The sequence below is a fragment of the Hippopotamus amphibius genome, chromosome 6 (assembly GCF_030028045.1).
Source record: "Hippopotamus amphibius kiboko isolate mHipAmp2 chromosome 6, mHipAmp2.hap2, whole genome shotgun sequence".
NCBI lineage: Eukaryota > Metazoa > Chordata > Mammalia > Artiodactyla > Hippopotamidae > Hippopotamus > Hippopotamus amphibius.
Genome location: NC_080191.1, coordinates 17,253,237 through 17,274,898, shown reverse-complemented (window position 1 = coordinate 17,274,898; position 21,662 = coordinate 17,253,237).

Here is a 21,662-nt window from a genome sequence, read left to right as displayed (position 1 = left end):
CTCTCAATGATAAGAAAAGCCCAATTAACACCCGCAGTTTAAAAAGATGCAACTTTTTATTTATCTAAGACTCTACTGCTAAAAACCTTGCCAGATTTACAATTCTAAAGACAACAGCTTTTCGTAAATGTGTTTTATTTGCAGTTATAATATCTATAGTTAAATCGGTTCATTAAAAATAGAGTTGTAAACTATCTCCCAAACTGCCCTATTTGAGTGTTTAAAGCAAAAAAAAAAAAAAGATGAAATCATATTCTTACACTGCATTTGGGTAGAACTGTGAAGTCATCTACTATACAAAATAATGTCCTTAGATAGGAAATCCTTTCTTAATTAAGATAGAGGTTAGGACCGTGTAATCTTGTATTGCACATTTAGTCACTCAACCTAGAATTAAATGAGCATTGTCCCTAAGCACCTTACCAGGGGAGCTTTCTCGACACAACTTCTAAAGCGTTGTTACCTATCCAGGTCTCAGAGCAAATGAGCAACAGTATATACTCAGTGGAAAAAGTGACACCTTCTAAAGCCCAGAAACAATCATGCAACACACTGTAGGTGCAAAGTCTCCAGTCTGGGTGAAAGCAGGCTGTATTTTGCCTTTCGAATTGTATTATTTCTTACAGCCCTACTTGACATCAGTCTTTTCACAAGAAATCTAGGGTGGTTTTTTTTTTAATAAGAACTGAAAAGATCCTAGAGTTTCCACGAGGCTGTGCTGTGGAAAGAGTCCTGTGAGTGAGGGTGCATGGGCAGGAGAAGGAGCTCTGGACCCAGAGCCAGAGACCTGGGTCCCAAGTGCAGCCCTTCTCCGCCAGTTGTGTGATTTGGGCTTGCTTCTTAATCGCTCTCTACCTTTCTGTCATCATTGTTACAATAGGAATACTAATAGCCGCCCTGCCTGCATAGTTGTTATGAGGATCAAATGAATTAATAAATGTGAGAGTGCCTTGGAAAGGTTAAAAGTGCCCCTCTAGCATTAGTTATTCTTATCTGGCTTTCATATTCTTCGAAATCCCATTTATAATAAGGCTCTCCTGGATAAGTAGCTGTTTCTTGAAATCCCATGAAAGCTTTGTCTTTATATTATCGCTTACGGGTTCCCTGGGAAGTTCAGCAAGTCTCTGTTCCCTACTGCGCAGTGCATACGATGCCCAAAGCGATTCCAGAACCTGCCTTTGCTCTGCACATGGTCAGATCGTTGAAGATCGGCACTATGGCAATGAGATTAAAAATATGTATACTATTCACATAGTGTTTTTCTAATTACAAAGGTACTACACATTTTTTTATTTATTTAATTTGTTTATTGGCTATGTTGGGTCTTTGTTGCTGCGCATGGGCTTTCTCTAGTTGTGGCAAGTGGGGGCTACTCTTCATTGTGGTGCACAGGCTCCTCATTGCGGTGGCCTCTCTTATTGCGGAGCACAGGTTCTAGGCGTGTGGGTTTCAGTAGTTGCAGCACACAGGTTCAATAGTTGTGGCTCACTGGCTTAGTTGCTCTGCGGTATGTGGGATCTTCCCAGAGCAGGGCTCAAACCCGGGGTCCCTTGCACTGGCAGGTGGATTCTTAACCACTGTGCCACCTAGGAAGTCCTACACATTCTTAATAGAACATTTTGAAATGACAGGAACTCACAAAAAAGGAAAAAAATGTAAATTACCTCAATGTAAATTACCTCCAATCCTACTACCTAAATGCAAACATTGTTAATATTTTGACATATATCTTTCAGACCTCTTCCATGTATCTCTAATACACTATGTGTATTTGTAAATGTATGTGTTGCTATGGGCTGGATGTTTGCCCCTCTTCTCAACACCCCCCCCCATTCTTTTTTTTTAATAAATATATAAAATGAATAAATTTATTTATTTATTTGCTGTCTGCATTCGGTTTTCATTGCTGCGTGAGGGCTTTCTCCAGTTTTGGTGAGTGGTGGCTACTCTTCATTGTGGGGCTGGAGCTTCTCATTGCAGTGGCTTCTCTTGTTGCAGAGCATGGGCTGTAGGCACACAGGCTTCAGTAGTTGCAGCACGCAGACTCAGTAGTTGTGGCGCACAGGGTTAATTGCTCCGCAACATGTGAGATCTTCCTGGACCAAGGCTTGAACCCATGTCCTCTGCACTGGCAGGTGGATTTTTAACCACTGCGCCAGCAACAAAGTCCACCCCCCATTCTTATGTTGAAGTCTTAACTCTCAATGTGACCTTGTTTGGAAACAGGGCCTTTAGGAGGTAATTAAGATTAAATGATGTCAAGGATGAAGCCCTGATCCAATAGAATTAATATTATTATAAGAAGAGGCACCAAAAAGTTTCTTCTTTCTCTCTCTCTCTCCCGTGTGAGGACACAGAGAGAAGGCAATTGCCTTCCACAAGCCAGGAAGAAAATTCTCACCAGGAACTAAATTGGCTGGTACATTGATCTGGGTCTTCTCAGCGTCCAGAATTGTGGGAAATAAACTTCTGTTGTTTAAGCCACCCAGTCTATGGTATCTGTTTTGATAGCCTGAACAGACTAGTAACAAGTGTATCATACCTGCTATATCATTTGTGTTTTTTTTCTTAGTATATGATGATTATTTCTCCCTGCATTATCTATTCTACAATGTGCTTTTAATGGCTTTAAAATATGACAAAGCGTGGGAGGGAGTTGCGGGAGGGAGGGGATATGGGGATATATGTATATAAATATAGCTGATTCACTTTGGTGTACCTCAAAAATCTGGTACAAGAGTGTAAATCAATTATATTCCAATAAAGAGCTTAAAAAAAAAGCAATATGACAAAACATAGATGTAACCTAAATTTTTAAGAATCCCCTACAGTTGGACATTTTGTTGGTCTTCAGTTTTTTATTACTGTAAGTAATGCAGTAATGAACATCCTTGGATTTACCTTTTTGTGTAGCTCTCTTTCCTCAACACAGAATTGATCAGAAAAAGATAAATTTTTCAAAGTTCTTGATATATGTATTAAAATATCCTCCAGAAAAACTGTATCAATTTACCCTCCTATTGACAGTTATTTGAGGATGCTTATTTTCAAGAAATCCCACCACAGTCACTGTCATTGTAAAATGGCACTTGTTGATTTGAAGGCAAAAAAAGTCTCTCCTTGTTATTTTAATGTGTGTTCTGAATTACTAAACTAATGAATTACGTTTATTTTGGATTTATTCTTTAGAGATAGGAAAGAATGTCCCTCATATATTATTACTAGTAACAATTTTATTATTAAAATCTTAATTTTTCAATATGTTAGCCCTGTTTTATAACCTACACTTTACCACATGTAGAAAACACAATGTAATCACCAGTCTTGCAGTTTCCAACATCATTTGCACAACTTCACTGCTTTGCTTTCTTAATTCTCATAAAACTTCAGAAATGTGGAATTTTTATATGTTTTACGGAAGCTGGAATTTAAATGTGAATTAGACTTAAAAATTTTCTAGGAATTCTTAAGACAGAGGATTATGAAATGCTTCAGGGTAAATGATATGCTGGTAATATGATATTAGGATCTTCAAAATAAGTAAGTTTAATTTTATTACGTGGGTGTTTTCTTCTCTGAGCCTTAATTATCCACTCTTACTCTTCATTACGGCACATAGTAGATGCAAAATACGTATTTGTTAGATGATTGAATGAATTAATGGGGGAATCATCTACTAGTTTCCTGTTTCAAATAGAAGCAAATAAAGTCTAATTCTACTCTAAACCACCTTAAATTAATACCTACAGTCCTATTCACTCCTATCCCCAGTGTAATCCTCCTTTACATTCTCCTCTGTCATGATAAATTTTACTTTTTTTCTTGCAAGATCCCCTGAAAGACCCAGCATTCTCAAAATTTTTGAGTGGTTTAAGTTTCAAGGAATTATTCTTCTAATGCTCTAACTTGATGACCAAGTCTTTAGCTGAGTTTCAAAGTCAGCAAGGGATAAAATTAGGGAAAGTATGATTCACAATTTCTCCAAGTCAGGTGGTGAACAAATGACATGTAAAGCCTCTACTTATTCTTTTGTTCAATAGGCAATTAGCATTTTCTATGGTAATTTTCTATTCTCCCCAAATTGGCCTTGGAAAACTCTTTTTTTTTTCAGCTCATTACCCCAGGAGGCATTTTGATCTTTATTTTCTTTGACTGAGACTAACCTTGATCTATCCTTCACTTTTGTCCACTCCCAATGAAAATATCTTTTAAAAAATTAGTGTCTATCTTATGTTCATTTGCAAAGAGGTAGTTGCTGAGAGATCTGTCATAACATTTTTGATACAGTTAAAAAAGAGTTAAAAGAAATTTTCCTCAGAAAGACCAGTACAAAAGTACTCCTACGTGTACTAGGCTTTCAAATGCCTCAAATATTTTCATGAATGAAAGCCCTTTTGGTTATTTTCATTATAAGAGAAATTCTTTTATGGAAAATTCAAACCAACAAAGGAAGCTCAGATAGCAGTTCTAACATTTTTCAGCAGAGTTGACCAAACATGAGTCCTAAATTGACGTATTATGAACACAATAAATAAGGTTTTAAAGGCTGGCTAACACTGCAAAGCTTTTTGAAACAGACTTCTTCTTTATGTGTCTATCTTTCTGGGAGTTCATGGATCATGAGAGGACATGGAATGTGAAGGTCTCTGGTTATTCTTACAATAGCCACGGCTAACGGACAGCTGAGCAGTGAGGGCCAGTCACTTCCTGTAGAATTATCTGTGATGAATTGGCCCTGTTGCCAGCTTGGAAGTGGAGGAGCTCTTAAATTGCCTGACCAGGCAGAGTTATTAAAAGACGGCACCGGCATTGTGAAAGGTTAATTGCTAATGGATAAACAATTCAGCTCAAACAATTTCTGTTGAATTCCTACGTTGTACAACACACAAAGATGGCAGTGTTGGGAGCTGTGGCACGGGCAGTGGTGGAGGTGGAGATGGAGGTGGCAGTGGTGTGTGTGTGTGTGTGTGTGTGTGTGTGTGTGTGTGTGTGTGTGAGGGGGAGAGAGTTACAAAGGGGAATGATCTAGCCCCTGCCCTCAAGTATGGAAATGCTGTAATGGAGACATAGATAAGGGCTGTGGGAGCAAAGAGGCAGGAGACAGCCTTTCTGAAAGACGAGGAAAGGGTAAGGCTCACCCAGGAGGAGCCAGCTGGTTCTAGTCTCAGGGTATAAGAGATGAAAATTACACTCTTTGCAGTGGGACAAGAGGCAGAGGGCAGTTTTAGGAAGAAGGGTCTTGTAGGTGGCCAAAGGATTATAGCTCAGACTGACTAAGGTTTAATCAATGGAAGAGAGAGAGAGAGAGAGATCTCATTATTAAAGAACGAGAATCTGGAACAGCCCAAGGCATTCAGTGAGACCTCACACTTTCAGGTTCTTATCTATAATAATCTAGCTACATAGAGAATGTTTGTTGCATCTCTAGAGTCCAAGCTCCATGGAGGCAGCCAATTCATCTCTTTCATTCATTGGCCCCCAAAGAGCACTGGGCACCTGTCAGCAAATAAAAATATTAGCATAAAGGATATATGAAAGACTGTGATGCATGACTTACAGAACTAGTCAGGAGGCCTGTGTTTCAGAAGGGGGGGTTTGAGGAAACGCCCCCAACCCCAATATCAGCTGGTAGCATATATCTGTAAGTAGCAAATGGTGAGAAATGTGTAGGATATAACAAGATATTGATTAGAAATTTTTCCTTATTCCTCTGGAATTGGTATCTAGGACCGAATACTGACACTAAAGAGGAATCAATTACCCTATATTTTCAAGAGAGCAGAAAACAGAAACAGAGGACACCTCTTTAGAGCTTATTAAAAGTCAGCCAACACAACATTATAAATCAACTATAATTCAATAAAAAATTTTTTAAAATTCATGTACAAAAGAAAAAAAAAAAGAGTTGGCCAAATTGGTTCTCCTATTACAGGGATGGGGGCTTCAAAGGAATCACTGGAGTCAAAAGTCATCAACTCAGTGGGGCAGGCTGTGCAGGGTTTCTTTCTCTTTCATCCTCCCTGCCAGCCCTCAACTCTTCTGCCCAGTTAGAAGGAAAGCTTTGAGAGAATTACTTGTAGAGACTTGTTGAACGTGTACTATGCAGCCTACTCCTCTGGGCTCCTTTTTGAGTAGAAAGGAAAGAGAGGGATGGCAGAGTGGAGAGGGGACCAGAGACAAATGGCCTGACTCCCCCCTTTTGGGGAGGCGAGAATGGCTGCATTCCCCACAGATCCAACAGATGCGAGAGCAGGTAGCTGGGCTGAAGTCCCGAGGGAGAGGGCCCCAGAAACAGGAGGTAGTGGGGTCTATTCCTAGAGATGAAGGTGGAGGGGGTGGAAGAGATGGAGCCGAGTGGACCGCTGGGCAGGGCACTGCACAGTGGGGCAGCGTGACATCCCTGCAGGGCCTCCCCAAAGAGCAAGAACCCTCATGTAGGAGACCTGGAACAACTTTGTCCCATGAGAGAGGGCATGTGGATACCTACCACCCAGAGGACATCATGGCCAGTCATTCTTGGCCAAGGAAGCAGAAACAGCAGTGAGAAGACCATGGTCAATAAGAGATGCTTGTCCCTTTCCATTGTCCGCCTTTCCGTGCCAATCCTTGGGAGGAGAATGAAACCCAGTGGGAGAAGAAGTCAAGCTCCTCTATCAAAGGCCAGTGCTGGGAGGGAAGAATGGATGAACACTAACTTGGATGTGAAACTAAAGATTTCCATGAGAATGGACTCTATTCAACTGAAAGCGACTGTTGAGGATGTTGTTATGGAATGATGAAAAAGGAGGATTTGGCAGAATATAGTTCAAGGCTGTGATTTGGAGGGGGATATGGATTATGTTTCTACTCCATCCACACCAGACTATTCAACAATCGATTCTCGGTATAATCATGGTCTTTCCTCACTGGGGAATCAGGTAGACTCTCATCTAGGCAGGAATAGGTTGGCGCTGCTATTCTAATGCTGGCCAGAAGCCTTATCCTTCAGTATCCTGATTTTGCTTCAACTGTTTGACATGTTAATGATGCCAACCCTAACCCAACAAACACTTACTGAACACAGTTCTTATCCACAAAACGGTCGGCTATTGTTACAACTGGCATGCAGTAAATATTTGCTGAATTGAATTAATAACAAAAGCCAACAGTATTCGGTGTCCACCATGTGCCAAGTACTCTGGAAACTGCTTTACATTTATTATCTTGTTTGATTGAAAGATGCTTCAATCACCCTGAGAAGAGGGTATTACCATCCAGCCTAGCTTACTGATAAGGGAGCTGAAGTACAAAGAGGTTAAGTAACTTGCTCAGAGTCACACTGTGATTAAAGGGGTGAAAACTAATTAAGGAGATTCCCAGATCATGACATAAATTATTGGTTTCCAGTGGGTTTTTTGTAAATGCTTTCTTATTTTTAATACTCTCTTTTCTGGCCCAAACCAGAATTGTTACCAAACAATGCTATCTTATATGAAAACACATTTTATACATTGATGTCCTGAAAACAGATAATTTCAAAAAGTACAATCAAGTAATCAAGGGAACTGCTTCTGTGAGCACATACTTTTTCCCCCATAATTCAATAAAACATGTCATTTGCATCAAGGTCATTTTGTTATTTGCTTTTATTGGACACATGCAAATTTGGAAGATATCTTAAAATCTGCCAGCCTTGAATTGCATAATCACCACAGCATTGATATAAATATAAATCACTTAAAATATATCAAAGTAGGAATTCTAGGAAAAGTTTGATTGAAGAAAAAAAATCATAGACGTCTATTTTTGGCTGTGTTCACATCTACCTATGTAAATAACTGTCTACTCACACTCATGAATATTTAATTCAGCAATATTTTAAATTTGGTTCCCTACCTTTGAATGGAGCTTACACATTGCTCACTAATTTAACTCAAAAAAAAATCTTTAGGAAAGTTGTCCACTGAAAGCATTTTACCCAGAAAACTAATCATTTTTTCCCATTGTTTAAACAATACACCGCACAGCATTGAACAGTATTTCCTTCTAAGCCTCGTCTCTGTTAAACGCTCAGAAAGATTCAGTAGGTTGAGCAGTTAGAAGCTCAGGCTCTTGAGTTATACTGACTTGGGATTCAAATCCTGACATGACCTTGTCAAGATATTTAAGCTGCCTAACCCTCAATGTCTCCACCTGTAAAATGGGATAATAATATTATTTACCTCCTAGGGCTGTCTGTAATCACCGTCAAGTAAAACAATAGTTATGAAGGGCTCAAAAGCTTAATGACTATAACTGTTAATCTACATTAAGAAAATCAATTCCAATCATGTTTATTAGTGGCTCCCAAAGAACACCTGGTAGATATTTACATTATCATTGTTGAATTGAATCAAAATTCAGAAGGGAAACTGTTTAGGAACAAACAACATAGCTATAGTATGAGTTATTATTTAGTCTTTCCCCAGCGCATTCAAAGATAGGTTGCATAGGACTCATCCTGAAAGCTTTTAAAAATGTGGGATTCTGGTACTTTGATGGTTCTGAGTCACTCAGAAGTTCTGCTTGTAGGCCAGGACTACATATTTTTTAAGGGTCCCCACAGGGATTCTGATGGACAGCCAGGTTTGGGAACATTTCCCAAATGCACTTTCAAATCAATTAAAAGATTTCCTCAGTACTTCTGTTTGACCAGATGAGCCCCCAGGAGAAGGAAATCTGATCCCATGAGTTCCCATATCATAGCATCTGCAGCCTCATTGCAAAAATGACCTTCTCAATTCAAACTTTGGCCAATGTGAGGCAGTCCCAGAATTGCACCAGGGAAACTGTAGGGAAGGGGACCTGACCCCGAGCATCTTCCAAGGTACCAGTGCCCCCAACACAAGGATCCCTAACTCCTCCCAGCCAGAATTGGAACAAGTGGCATGGAATTAAAATAAAACAAAATTCTTTCACGTCCGTATTGGATTTCTGTTCTTTTATGTCTCTCCACGCCATGTAGTACAAAGGTAGTCCATAAACACTCATTGACTAATTATTGTAAGCTTAGAGAGAGTCAGCCTCCCATTATATCAGCCCTAAGGCACATCTATGGGATGTGAATTTAGCCAGTGAGGTTGAGTTAATTAATATGCCTTCTTATCAAATCCTATGAAAAATTCCATACATTTTATTTCCTCCCACCTTCATGTCCCCTCTTTTTCTAGTCATGTGTTTCAGTCCCCTCTCACATGTTTTAATCCCCTCTCACATGTTTTACTCTTCTTTCCTGCTCTAACACCTTCAGGCATGCCATAAAGTCACATGCTACAGGATATAAATAACCGAAAAACATTCATCTCTGTAGTGGCAGGGAAGCTGCTGCCACTTGTTTTTTTTTTTTTCCTGGAAACCTGCCTTTAATGTGACAGTATACTACAGCAGTTTGAAACATTTTCACAAAACATTTCTGAGTGAAGCCCGAAGGGGAGATGGGGAAGTTAAGATACTGCTGTGGCCTTCACACATCAGTTTATAACTTGCCTAAATATTTATTTGTCATCATGTCAACGGGGCTTAAACATGAGCCAATAATTCATTTCAATCCAGATCTGTATTCTCTGAAGTCTTCTTTGGGATAAAAAAAAAAAAAGTTGCTCTGTAGTTCTAAACTTTTATTCCATTATTACTGGGAAAATACCAATTATTTACTTATTTAGGGGTTTTTTTAGGAAACTCTAACAGAGATGTAAATTCCAAGAGCAGGTAGTGTGTCTGTTTTTGTCCAATATTATATCTCCTGTACTTAGCACAATGACTGGTCATAGTAGGTGCTTAAAAATATTTTTTTTTTAGTAAATGAAGACACACTCTAGAAAAGAGAGTTGGAAGATTCAAGATGTCAGAGAAGCCTTTGGAAGACTATTTTGGAGCAAAAAGAACTCCAGTTTTCCAGAAATTCTTTTCTACCGGCACACACTCACTCACAGAAGCATAATGAGATGAAAAGGACAACATGGTATTTGTCAAGGAAAGGAATTATATGTCCTTCTTCCCTTTCCTTGCCCATGATAACAAGGCAAGCATAGAAAACATATATATGCTTCAAATAGAAGTTTCTGGAATGACTCCTCATTTCCCCCAGGATGAAAACTTAACTTAGCAGGCTTTATAAGCCCCAAATGACCTTGCCCCTGCCCACCTGTCTAGCTTCATGTCACCGCCACCACCACCACTCCCTCACAAGTGTCCTATATTCCAGACATACTGAATTTCCTTCACATTCTTTTGCATATGGGCCTGTATATACGCTCTACCATTTGCCGGGAACACATTCCACCTCTTTACTGGCCAATTCCCTTTCATCCTTTAGGTGCCTGCTTATGCCATTTCCTCCAGGAAGTCTCCCAGGCCTTTGGGCTGGGTTCCCCTCCTATACTGGTTCCTTATGGCATCCCCTATCTTGCCTTGTAATTGCTTTTGTTGTTGCCTCTATGGACACTGCAGGCTCCAGGGGGCAGTGACTAAGCCTATGTTGTTCACTGTTGTTTCTTCAGGTTTGAGCACAGTCCAACACATCATCAATAAATATTTCTTGAATGAATGAAGAAGAGGGGAAGGAAAGACATCTTTGCAGCCTGCACAAACGGAGAGGGACCATGCCAGTGGAGAGAGGCAGGTACACTGAGTCAGCGTTGTCTTCGTTTTCCCGGCTCCTGGGAGATCCACTCAGTGGAGTTCAAGAAGATGTGGAGAGGTCAACAGTGAAGCCACGGAGCCCAAAATTATGTTAGAGAAAGGAGAGGGAAAAAAGAGGAAACGATTGCTGATGAGGTTAATAGGTTTTGAAAAACAAAGACTATTTGTAATTAATACACTCATTACTAGCTATATATGTTATGAAATGGTTCTTATTAAATAAAATTGTCACTTAACATCAAACAAAAGCTCTTGTCCCATTTTTTTAGTTTTATCCTGACATGAGGAATATGCCAACCAATGTAATTCCATGCAACTACTTCCAAGGAAATTCATAAAACAAATAACTTGATTTGGATGAACAGAAACCATCAAAAAGAGAATTTTAAGATTCATGTTTTGAACACAGTACTCATTTAAGCCAAGAACTATTACTTTTGGTCTCCACTCTCTGTACGTCTGTCTTCAAGGCTTACATGCTCAGAGTGATGTCCCAAGAAAAATCATTTATTATTCTAGTTTAAAAAAAGAAGGGGAGGCCCTTCCCTGGTGGCTCAGTGGTTAAGGATCCGCCTGCTAATGCAGGGGACACGGGTTCAAGCCCTGGTCCAGGAAGATCCCACATGCCATGGAGCAACTAAGTCCGTGCACTACAACTACTGAGGCTGCACTCTAGAGCCGGTGATCCACAACTATTGAGCCCATGTGCCACAACTACTGAAGCTGTGCACCTAGAGCTCATGCTCTGCGACAAGAGACAACACTGCAATGACAAGCCCGCACTCCACAACGAAGAGTAACCCCCACTTGCCACAACTAGAGAAAGCCCGTGCACAGCAATGAAGACCCAATGCAGCCAATAGATAAAAATAAATTTATTAAAAAAAAAAGGGGGGGAAAATGGGGTCATAGTTACGACGATGCTCTGAATCACCACGCACTTCCTGCCTGGTTTAATTCTCTCACGCCAACACAGCGCAGTGCTGAGTAGGACTACAAATTGGCGTTCAGTTCTACTGTGTGAATGCAGTGGTCTGTGGGCCATAAAAGTGGCAATGAGACACCTGTCAAGCAACCTGAATGCCCCAAGCATTTAGGGGTCCTGTCTGACATGGCTGTTCCTCTGCTACCTAAGTAGAGTTATTTATTTATTTATTTATTTCATTTGATGCATTTATTAAGGGGTCCATTCTACATTTGTAAAAATGATAAAATTAAAAATCAGTTTACAGGAATTCCTAGGTGGCGCAGTGGTAAAGAATCTGCCTGCCAATGCAGGGGACACGGGTTCGAGCCCTGCCCTGGGAAGATTCCACATGCCACGGAGCAACTAAGCCTGTGCGCCTAAAAAAAAAAGAAACAAACAAACAAAAAAAATCAGTTTACAAAGCAGTAAACAAAGATAGAAAAGTAGAAAAATTAAAAGTACTGATTAAAGAACAAGATCTTGGGTACTGAATTTACGCTGCTCACAACTCACTTTCCTTAAAAGGCAGGGGGTCAATAATAAAGTATTTTATTGTAAACTTGAAAATTTTAAGAAGCAACTTTCATTTTCGGGGTATTTGTTTAAATCTGTTTTCTTTTTCCTCTTCGCATTTATAGAAAAACAAGTTCCTTTTTATAAAAACCATTTACATTGTATTTAATTCTTAAAAGCATATATTAAATTAGCATCATTTAAAATTAAAGTCAAAGGCGAAACGTAAATGACTACTTCATGCAAAGTTCCACAGAAACATAAAATATCAGGTATAAAGCTATTATACAAGCATTTAGTTTTAAATTCAATTAAAAACCTGTAAAGACTTTCTCTGGACATTTCCATTAAATTATTGTATTTATCCAACTAGAATAATAAACATGACTGTCATTTTAACTCCTATTATTGAAATGTTTTTATTATTTTCTTACTCTGAATTTTAATTTTGATTCCCTCATTTTTCCATCTATAATGGGAAATTTTCTTATAATTAGCTTTATATAATTATATATAACAGTCTTATAATCTACCCATCTTATTTAAAACGCTTATGTAACCTGACTTTTTGATATTATAACCGTTCGTGTTTTTCTATCATACAATTGGTCAAGGGCTTTGAAATGAAAACTGATTAGAGATAGAAGAAAAAGAGAAACCTGACAAGAATCATTAATTTAATAAGGAAACCTATTTTCTACAATTTTCTATTTTATACCATCAACTGCTCATTGGAGGAAAAAAATATGTCCAATAATTCTTTTTAATACCACCGAGACACTTAGCACTTGAATATCCGACTAATCCTCAATGATACACTATTCTAAGCTCACGAGGCATTAATCAAATATTCTTTATCAGCCTAGGATAATTTTCATCTATGAAGTAAGAGGTTGGCCAATAAGGTTTAATTGATACAGAAATCACAAAGTTAAGCTTCAAAAAATTATGGAGTTTCAAGAAACTGAAGGATAGAATAAAAGCATGCATTTAAAAGATGCTAGTAATGCACTAAATGTCATACCTTTGAAATTGATTTGTTTCTTAATTAGAATTCTTCAAGCATATCAGCTGAACTTGTCCTCACTGAGAACCACACCCTAGGCAAATTCAAAGCATGGAAAGGAATTATTTTCTAGTTAATGGAGCATGTAAGTTTATTTTAATATTCAAGGTTATGATGAGTGAAATGTAAACTGAAAAGTTCTTCTTTTTATCATGGCTCGTGGTATAATAGCAGTACTTACTTTATGAAATAAAAGTCCAATTACAATAAAACAAATGGAAGATCATTCTATTTTACTTGGCTTCTCTACGCAGCCAGTGAAATGTATTTCCTCACAAAATGGCATGCTGTAATACTTTGTATTTGTAGTTAACTCTGGGACCCAAGCCTTATCTTTTCCTCATTACAAACTGTGTGGTCTCCATTCCAGCAGCGATAACTTAGTCTTTCTCATCTCTGAACCTTAGCATAAATCATTCTCTCTGCTTAAAATGACTTCGTTTCCTCCACCAATCCATGAACCTTTCCTCCTCCAAGACACTTCAGAAACTCATCTCTCCTAAGTATGCCTTCCCTATCACTTCCTTGAATCATTTATTTATTTTATTTTTTTATAAATTTATTTATTTTTATTTATTTATTGGCTGTGTTGGGTCTTCGTTGCTGCACACAGGCTTTCTCTAGTTACGGCGAGCGGGGGCTACACTTCATTGTGGTATGCAGGCTCCTCATTGCTGTGGTTTCTCTTGTTGCGGAGCCGGGCTCTAGGCACGTGGGCTTCAGTAGTTGCAGCATGTGGGCTCAATAGTTGTGGCTCACGCGCTCTAAAGCACAGGCTCAATAGTTGCAGCTATGGGCTTAGTTGCTCTGCAGCATGTGGGATCTTCCTAGAGCAGGGGTAGAACCCATGTCCCCTTCATTGGCAGGTGGTTAACCACTGTGCCACCTCGGAAGCCCCATCCTTGAATCATTTATAATTGTACATACATGAAGGTTGGGTCACTTATCTTAACTGGCTAGATAAGCCAAGCAACAAATGAATCTCTTAGCTTGGCCTAAAAAAGAATTGTTAGTCTCATATTTCTACTATATTGGAGGGGGTAGTGGGGATGGACAGGAGGACTAGTTAGGAGTGTTCCAGTGTGTGGCTCAAGGCTAGTTCATCACCCTTGAAATAGTTGGCATCATATGCCAATATATCCTTTTACTTTAGTTGTTCTTGGTAACTGTGTGCTTATTTCATTTGTGTTTGCCTGTCTGCACCATTCAGTTCTATTTCTCTCTTCCATTTATGGTGAGTCTTTTGAAACCGACAATGTTAGATTATTATGTGTTTCTTTGAGAAGGAGTAAGAATATGTTGGTTGATGGTGCCACAATCACAAACTCAACTGCCCTCAGAGCCCAGGCAAGTTACAGAAATGTTGAAAGAGACACAATGCAGGACAGAGAGCAGAGGCTATGGAAACCAGAGGGTACCCGCCCAGCCTAGGGGCATCCAAACACAAAAATTCACCCCCTGCCAGTCCAATTTGCCCTTCTAGTCACTAGTTTGCAACCCTGGATGCCCTCATTTCTTTCTCTGAGCCTGGGAGGTATGTTGGTGGTGACGGGGTGATTAGCTATATGTTATTGGTGAAGGAACTGAGACGCAGAATAGTAACTTTACAACAGTCACACAGGAAAATCAGCTCCGTGCACATGTCTTATACAAAGAGAGGAGATTGCAGAGAGATAAAAGAAAAAACATGATCTAAAACCTGGAAGTGAATGAGTAAGACTGTTTCCTTAAAGAAAAATATTTTCTAATATTTGGAAGCAGTTTTTTGATACAGTCAATAAATTTTAAAAGCATAATTGAATCAGTCAGCCCTTTTTTTCTATGATTTGAATACACACACATATATTTTATGATTAAATTATAATTACCTTGGGAAATTTGGCATCTTGCCCTTCCTAAAGGATTTTGACTATTATGCAAATTACCGTCATTTATAGAAAACCTAATTTTAAGGAGAGGATTGTTCCTTTCCTAGATGTCTTACAGCTTTTGATTTTTTTGTTTGATTTTTAAGATTAAGCTTTATTTACTGTTATTAATGCTTAGCTTTGAGGGGAGAAGAAGGTTGGGTAACAGATCCTAGAATCCACTTTTTAATGTGAATGCTTTGAAATTTTTATTCACTTCTACAACAAGCTGAGAAGTAGGCAAAGCCTATTCTGCAAATCAAGCCCGTTAAAATTCCACTGCAAAGCGTGGACTTGACTGACTGCAAGTGGAGCTGTCAGCTCGTACAGGCGTCACTGTCAAAGGGCCGTGTCATCTGTCAGTGTCGGTTCCAGCTCACTGTTCCACATAGAGGGAATGCACTGTTGCCTCCCAATTGATAACACACTGCCAGAAGCATGTTACTTTCTCATCCGTCTTCTTGTAGCTGTCAAAAATGGAATCCATTAATTAGTTTGTTCTTGTGAAATTTTAGTTGTTCTAAAGGCATGTAAATTTCAAAGTAAGACAAATAAAAATCCCAACCCAAACCATGATGCCCACAAGGGCTCAAAATCCCAAAGTGGTGGTTGTTGCTGACAGTGGTGGGTACTGGCCAGCTAAACTCTGCCTTAAGCGAATGTAACGATGTGGCTAGTTTCCCGTCCCTTTTAACGAGAGCACACTTCCCAAGGCAGCAGAGGGAATGGAGAGAGGGGTAGAGAAAAATGCGGGAGACGCCCTGAACATGGCTCTAACTAGCCAGGCAGTTTGACACAACTTAGGGAATCTGGTTGCTGCTGCTACTGCATGATTACCTTTTTGTATTTTATTCCTCTCCAGTGGCTTTCAAAAAAAGCTCGATGGGCTTTATTTCCCTCATTTTGGGGGGTCCAACAAAGCCTAGGCAATTCTGTAAACTCCATATACTTTAGACAAGGTGCCTCCTGTGTAACTCATTTCCACACTCCAATATACAGTATATCTGTGAATTGAAAGTATATTCTATAAGAAACTAGAAACAAATATATTGAACAATCCTTATGTCTGATAGAGTATATTGCAAAAATGAGTATGGTTAGCTTAACCCAATTTCTTCCCTCTCCACCTTTTCAAGTCAGTGATAAAGGACTGCAGTGACACTAAATTATTTTATTCTATTCAACTCAATAAGCATTTATTAAGTGACTACTCTGTGTAACTCACTGTGCTAGCTACTCCGGGAAATAAAAAGGGATTCAAATACAGTCTCAGTCCTCTAGAAGCTCATGCTTTAGAGAAAGAGGCAGATGCATACACAAGGAGCCCTAATTCACAATAGACTGGAGGAAATGCTAAATAATGAGCCATAGGAGAAGGAAAAGAGAAATGTGCTTCACCCCAGGGACTCTGATAGGGAGGCACCGCTGGAGCGGGCAATGTCCGAGCAAGGCTTTGAAGAAAGGGTGGTCTACCGTGGCTGTAAATCCTCAGTTTTAAAGGATATACCATAAATGGAGGAAAAACACACCAAAGAATTGTGTTTGCAAATGACCAGGAATATAGAACTCGCACAAGTGGAGGTGTTCGGGGAAGAGCTTTCCAGCACGAGGGCTGGTCCAGTCCAGGGCAGGGAGGATTCTGGGACAGAAACATCCTTCCAAGCACTGTGCATTTTACCGAAGCCAACAAAGAAAGCGCTCCTTTTGTGAAAAATGTATGGGGGAGTAGTTTACTGGGATTACACCCAATTATTTGCAGTGTAAATAAGTGGTAAATATAACCAGAGGGTCTTTCTGAGATTTTTTTTCTTCTTTCCAGGTTTGCTCATGCCTGGCCAGGATATAATATACAACAGGAAAGTAGGATCACTGGAACGAACAAAAAATAAGGTAAAAAAATAACTGAGCAGAATTTCTCTTTTAAGATCCTCAAAACATCTAAGGAATTCCTGATTCTTTTCCTGCAAACAGTATAGTAGTTTGGGATGATTTTAAGGCCCATGAGGGAAGGGACTTTGTTTTGCTCCTTGTTGAATCCCTACCACTCAGAAGAGCGCGCAGTTCATAATAGGAACTCCATCGGCATCTGTGAAGTGCACTTGTCGCAAAACCTATCAACTGTAGCTCAGCCGAGTCTCAGAAGTGGAACAAACACTGCTCAGCTTCCTGCTGTCCCCATACAGGAGCGATAACTTCAGTTGGAGATGAAATATCACCAGGACAATTGCTTTTTACTAGGGGTTTAAAATATAAATCTTTGTCAATTAATTTGGTCACAGTTATTTCTTATGTTTTGAGTAAAACCGATTTAAAAGGGAAGAAAACTCAAATGGCGGGCTCAGAAAAATGAACCATCAACAAAGGACTTTTGCTAATGCTAAGAAGGTTTGAAACGCTCACATTTCTCGCTGTAAGATGCCAACAATAAGGTTATACCTAGAATGAAGTGAGATTGTCAGCTATCTGGTTAATTCAGTCTCCCTAACTAGCCAATTTAAATATTCGGTCTGAAGATGTATTTCATATGCAGAAAACTAGCTTGACTGCCTTCACATCTAAATAAGCCAGATGACAGTAACTCTAAGCTTCTCTTTGGGATATATAGGCCTGGCCGTGGTGTTTATAGGCTGGAGATGTTAACCAACTGTTTCATTCCCTGATAGCAGCAGATAGTTTACTTATGTGCTTCTGAGTGAGCAGGAGCCAGTGAGGTGACCCCTCTAACCTGAGAGAATGAGGGGACGTGCAGAACAGACATGAGTGCCTGCTAAGAGCCTCGCACAGATGCGGCAGGGACAACATTCACAGGGTTCACCACTGACCCTAAGGGCGGGCACTGGCTGCCGTGGTGGTTCAGAGCCCTGGGGGTCCACTTCTGGGCCAGGCCTTTAGTGACAGGGCAGGGAGGGCGAGGCCAGGGCAGCAGGTGGAGGCGGCGGTGGGCGTGGGGCGGGGGCGCTTGTGGCAGCAGCCGTCCACCGCTGCCACAAAAGCATTCTGGGCTCTTAACAGTCCGGCGAGCCAGTGCAGGCCGGTTGAAAACTATCCTTGAATATTGGTATAAAATCTGGTTTCCACCCACGAGGAGCTTTTAATGAGTGTTTGTTCCCATCCACCGGAACATCCCAGCCAGACTGAACGGACCAGAGGGAAGAGTCCAGAAAACTGACTGGGCCCTATATGTCTGTGACTAGATCCGGTGTGAGATCTCAGATCCTGCCCAGGACTCTAATCTCTGCCTGGCTTCAGCTGGATCGCGTGGTGCCTGCTGAGAGCGGTTACACATACCACACAGAGGGGTCAAAGGGCCCCTTTAAATCCTCAACAATTGGGGTTCATGCTTCTGGAAGGTTCTTCACACACCTCTGACACAAGGTTACTCTTCACGTCAAAACCCAGCTCTTGAAATCCAGTTCTAGAACGTGAGGCAAGTTCTACACGTAAATGACTCGGTTATTGGGCCGTTCTAATCCCTCACAGGCAGTAGCAATGTCTTTCTTCCCTTGGATTAAATTTCCTCCCTCTTTCCCTTCAACTCTCCTGCCCCCCACACCCAACCTTCTCTCCACAAGGTTTATTAAAGCCTACTATGTGCCAGGGACAAGAAGTAACTTTAAACAGGAGATCATTTTAATACTTAACTACACACCAGCAATTCATCTAAGGTCCAGCCCAAGATCCTCCCACCCGGAGCAAACTGCTTTCCCTTTGTGGCTGAGAGGGTGATCGCACAACACGAGATGGGTGCGCTGGACGTAGGTTACTGCAGGAAGGGTGAATCTTGGAGGAAAGTCCTTTCAACAAGGAAAAGTCATCTGTCTCGCAGTGGTGAAAAACTTTGCCACAGTGGCACCAAAGCCTTCTCTTCGTGCACATGTGTCAGTGGCCCTGATAAGAACGGGCTCCTGTGGTCTTATCCACAGTGCCATCTGACAAGTTGATCTCAGGTGCCCCCACACGTCAGAGGCTCAATCGCTAACTTGATTTCGATCCCATCAGAGTTAAGTATCAGTCAAAAGTAGGCTGATAAAGCAATTATATTCCAATAAAGAGCTTTAAAAAAAAACTAGGCTGGTTTACCTAGCAAGAATCCTTTCTTAAAAATGAACATACTTTTGGATGTTGGAAAACCATCTATGCCCTTTCCATTAGAGGACCCCCTTAGAAATACGTAACTGCTCACTTAACTCTTTTTTTTTATACGGAACATATTTACCCTTGACTGTGAACTCCTGCCATAAAATAAGACAGCAATTTGGTGAGTTGCCTGTAAATAAGAAAGCAAGATCTATTAACCTAATTTCTCTATGTAAGTTTTCCCCTTCTAATTGAATGCTTTTCTCTTTCTTTCATTAAAGTCAGCTCCCCGTGACCTTTAAATTCCGTTAGAAAAGTTAATCCTCTGGTTAATATGGACCAATTGGTTTCTGAAACACCACTCAGCGACAAACCATTATTTCTAGCTCCGTTTTTAATTGGTTAGAATGTTACTGCTGCGAGATTCAGTAGCTGTCAGATTTGCCCGCTAGCCAGTCTGAGCTTTCTGGACGTATTCCAAGTCATTAAAGCAACATCTCCTGTTCAAGCCGGGGATATTTATCCTGAACCCAAGCCCAATGCTCTCTCCTACTCTTATTTAATTAAGGCCTAAGGAATGTTGGAGGGAGTGAAGACTGGGGACAAGTACACTTTGGGGGAAAAAAAAAATCTGAAGTTCAGCCTTTTTATGGTAAATGCTATTTTTGAATTATTAAGTGAAATTGCCATACGCATCACAACTTAGCACCGATGCTATATACGTGTTTTCTCAGATATTTTATGATTTTGCCTCAGCTCTGAGTACCAAAGAGCCCAAAGGAACCCAATTATGTCAAAGAGTTAGAGTAATGCTGATCTAATATCAAACAAATAATTTACGGCAATTATTGCACTCATAAAGAACAGAAGATCCTGTGTTTTCTTTTTAATTGTCCTATTAGTACCTGAGGAGCCACCACTAATAACAGATGATCATTTCAGTCATCCTTTCAAACAATCACCAAATCAAGAGAGATCATTCACATACACTTTTCCAGCTCTGTAGGTACCTAGAGAGGGGGCTGCTTCAGAATCCTGGATTGAGGTCCGAGCTTTGTCCTGAGTGGCTGAGTGACCGCGCTTTAGAGACTCAAGTTCTCTGGATTCCAGTGGCCCCACCTATATGGTAGCAGTAAAACACTACTTATCTTAGAGTTTTCTAAGTGGTGAGTAGTCATCAAAAAAAGTATAGGAAACTCGTAGAAAACACCGACAGTGATGCAGTCAACATTGTATTAACATAAAATCCTCACATTAAAGGAGTCCTTGGAGCGACAGGCAGAGTCAGAGGTATTCCCTTAAGTGGGAGAATCTTATCCCTCTGGAGAGCTCTCTTCCCTTCATTCCTCCCAGGAGCTCCCAGCTGCCTGTCTCCCGTGTCTCACACCCAGAGTTCCTGCTCGGGCTTCTTGTCTTCCCCTGGGCCTTCGACTGGCCTGACTTCATTAAGGGGGGGAGTGGTCGGGAGGATGCTTCTGCTCCACCTGATGTTTCCTTCCATGTGGGCATGTCCCCACCAGTGAACCCCTCTTGGTCCCGTTGCCTCTTTCACTTACTTGGCCCTTTGGAAGGTAGAGTCAGTTCTTACACTGGTAAATGTGGAAAGGATGAACTGGGGGTGCTTGGCCCATCACGTCCCTTTTTGTCTCAGTGCCACATGTCATTGTTGCTCCCAAGCACGTGACAAGCTTCACAGTGAAGGCCCTGAGCCAGGAGGTGTGTCCCTGGCAGCTGCCCATCACCGGGCTGGTAATTCTAATTCTGTGCTCAGTGTTACAAACTCTCCTTGTCTACAGACATGAGCCATATTCTCCACTGCAAGTTTTATCAGTGGTCTTTTTATTTTTTGTTGTTGTTGTTTGTTTTATTTTTTGGTCTTTCTCTTTTGTTTATTTAATTGATTCAGATCTCAGATCAAGAAGAAGGGTATTATTTATTTGTTTGTTTGTTTTTTTATAAATGTATTTATTTATTTTATTGGCTGTGTTGGGTCTTTTTGCTGTGCACGGGCTTTCTTTTAGTTGCGGTGAATGGGGGCTACTCTTCGTTGTGGTGCGCGGGCTCCTCATTGCCATGGCTTCTCTTGTTGCGGAGCACGGGCTCTAGGCACGTGGGCTTCAGTAGTTGCAGCACATGGGCTCAATAGTTGTGGCTTACAGGCTCTAAAGTGCAGGCTTAATTGTTGTGGCACACGGGCTTAGCTGCTCTGTGGCATGTGGCATCTTCCTGGAGCAGGCATCGAACCCATGTCCCCTGCATTGGCAGGCAGATTCTTAACCACTGTGCCACCTAGGAGCCCTAGAAGGGTATTATTTATTTTCTAATGGACCCCCTCACACCCTCCAAACTTACAAACCTATACTTTTATCCTTTACTCCGTGCTGAGCTTCATATCCGTATACCAATCGTCCTTTAAAGAATTCTAGCTGTATGTTCCAGTATTACCTAAAATTCATGTCAAAAAACCGAAAAC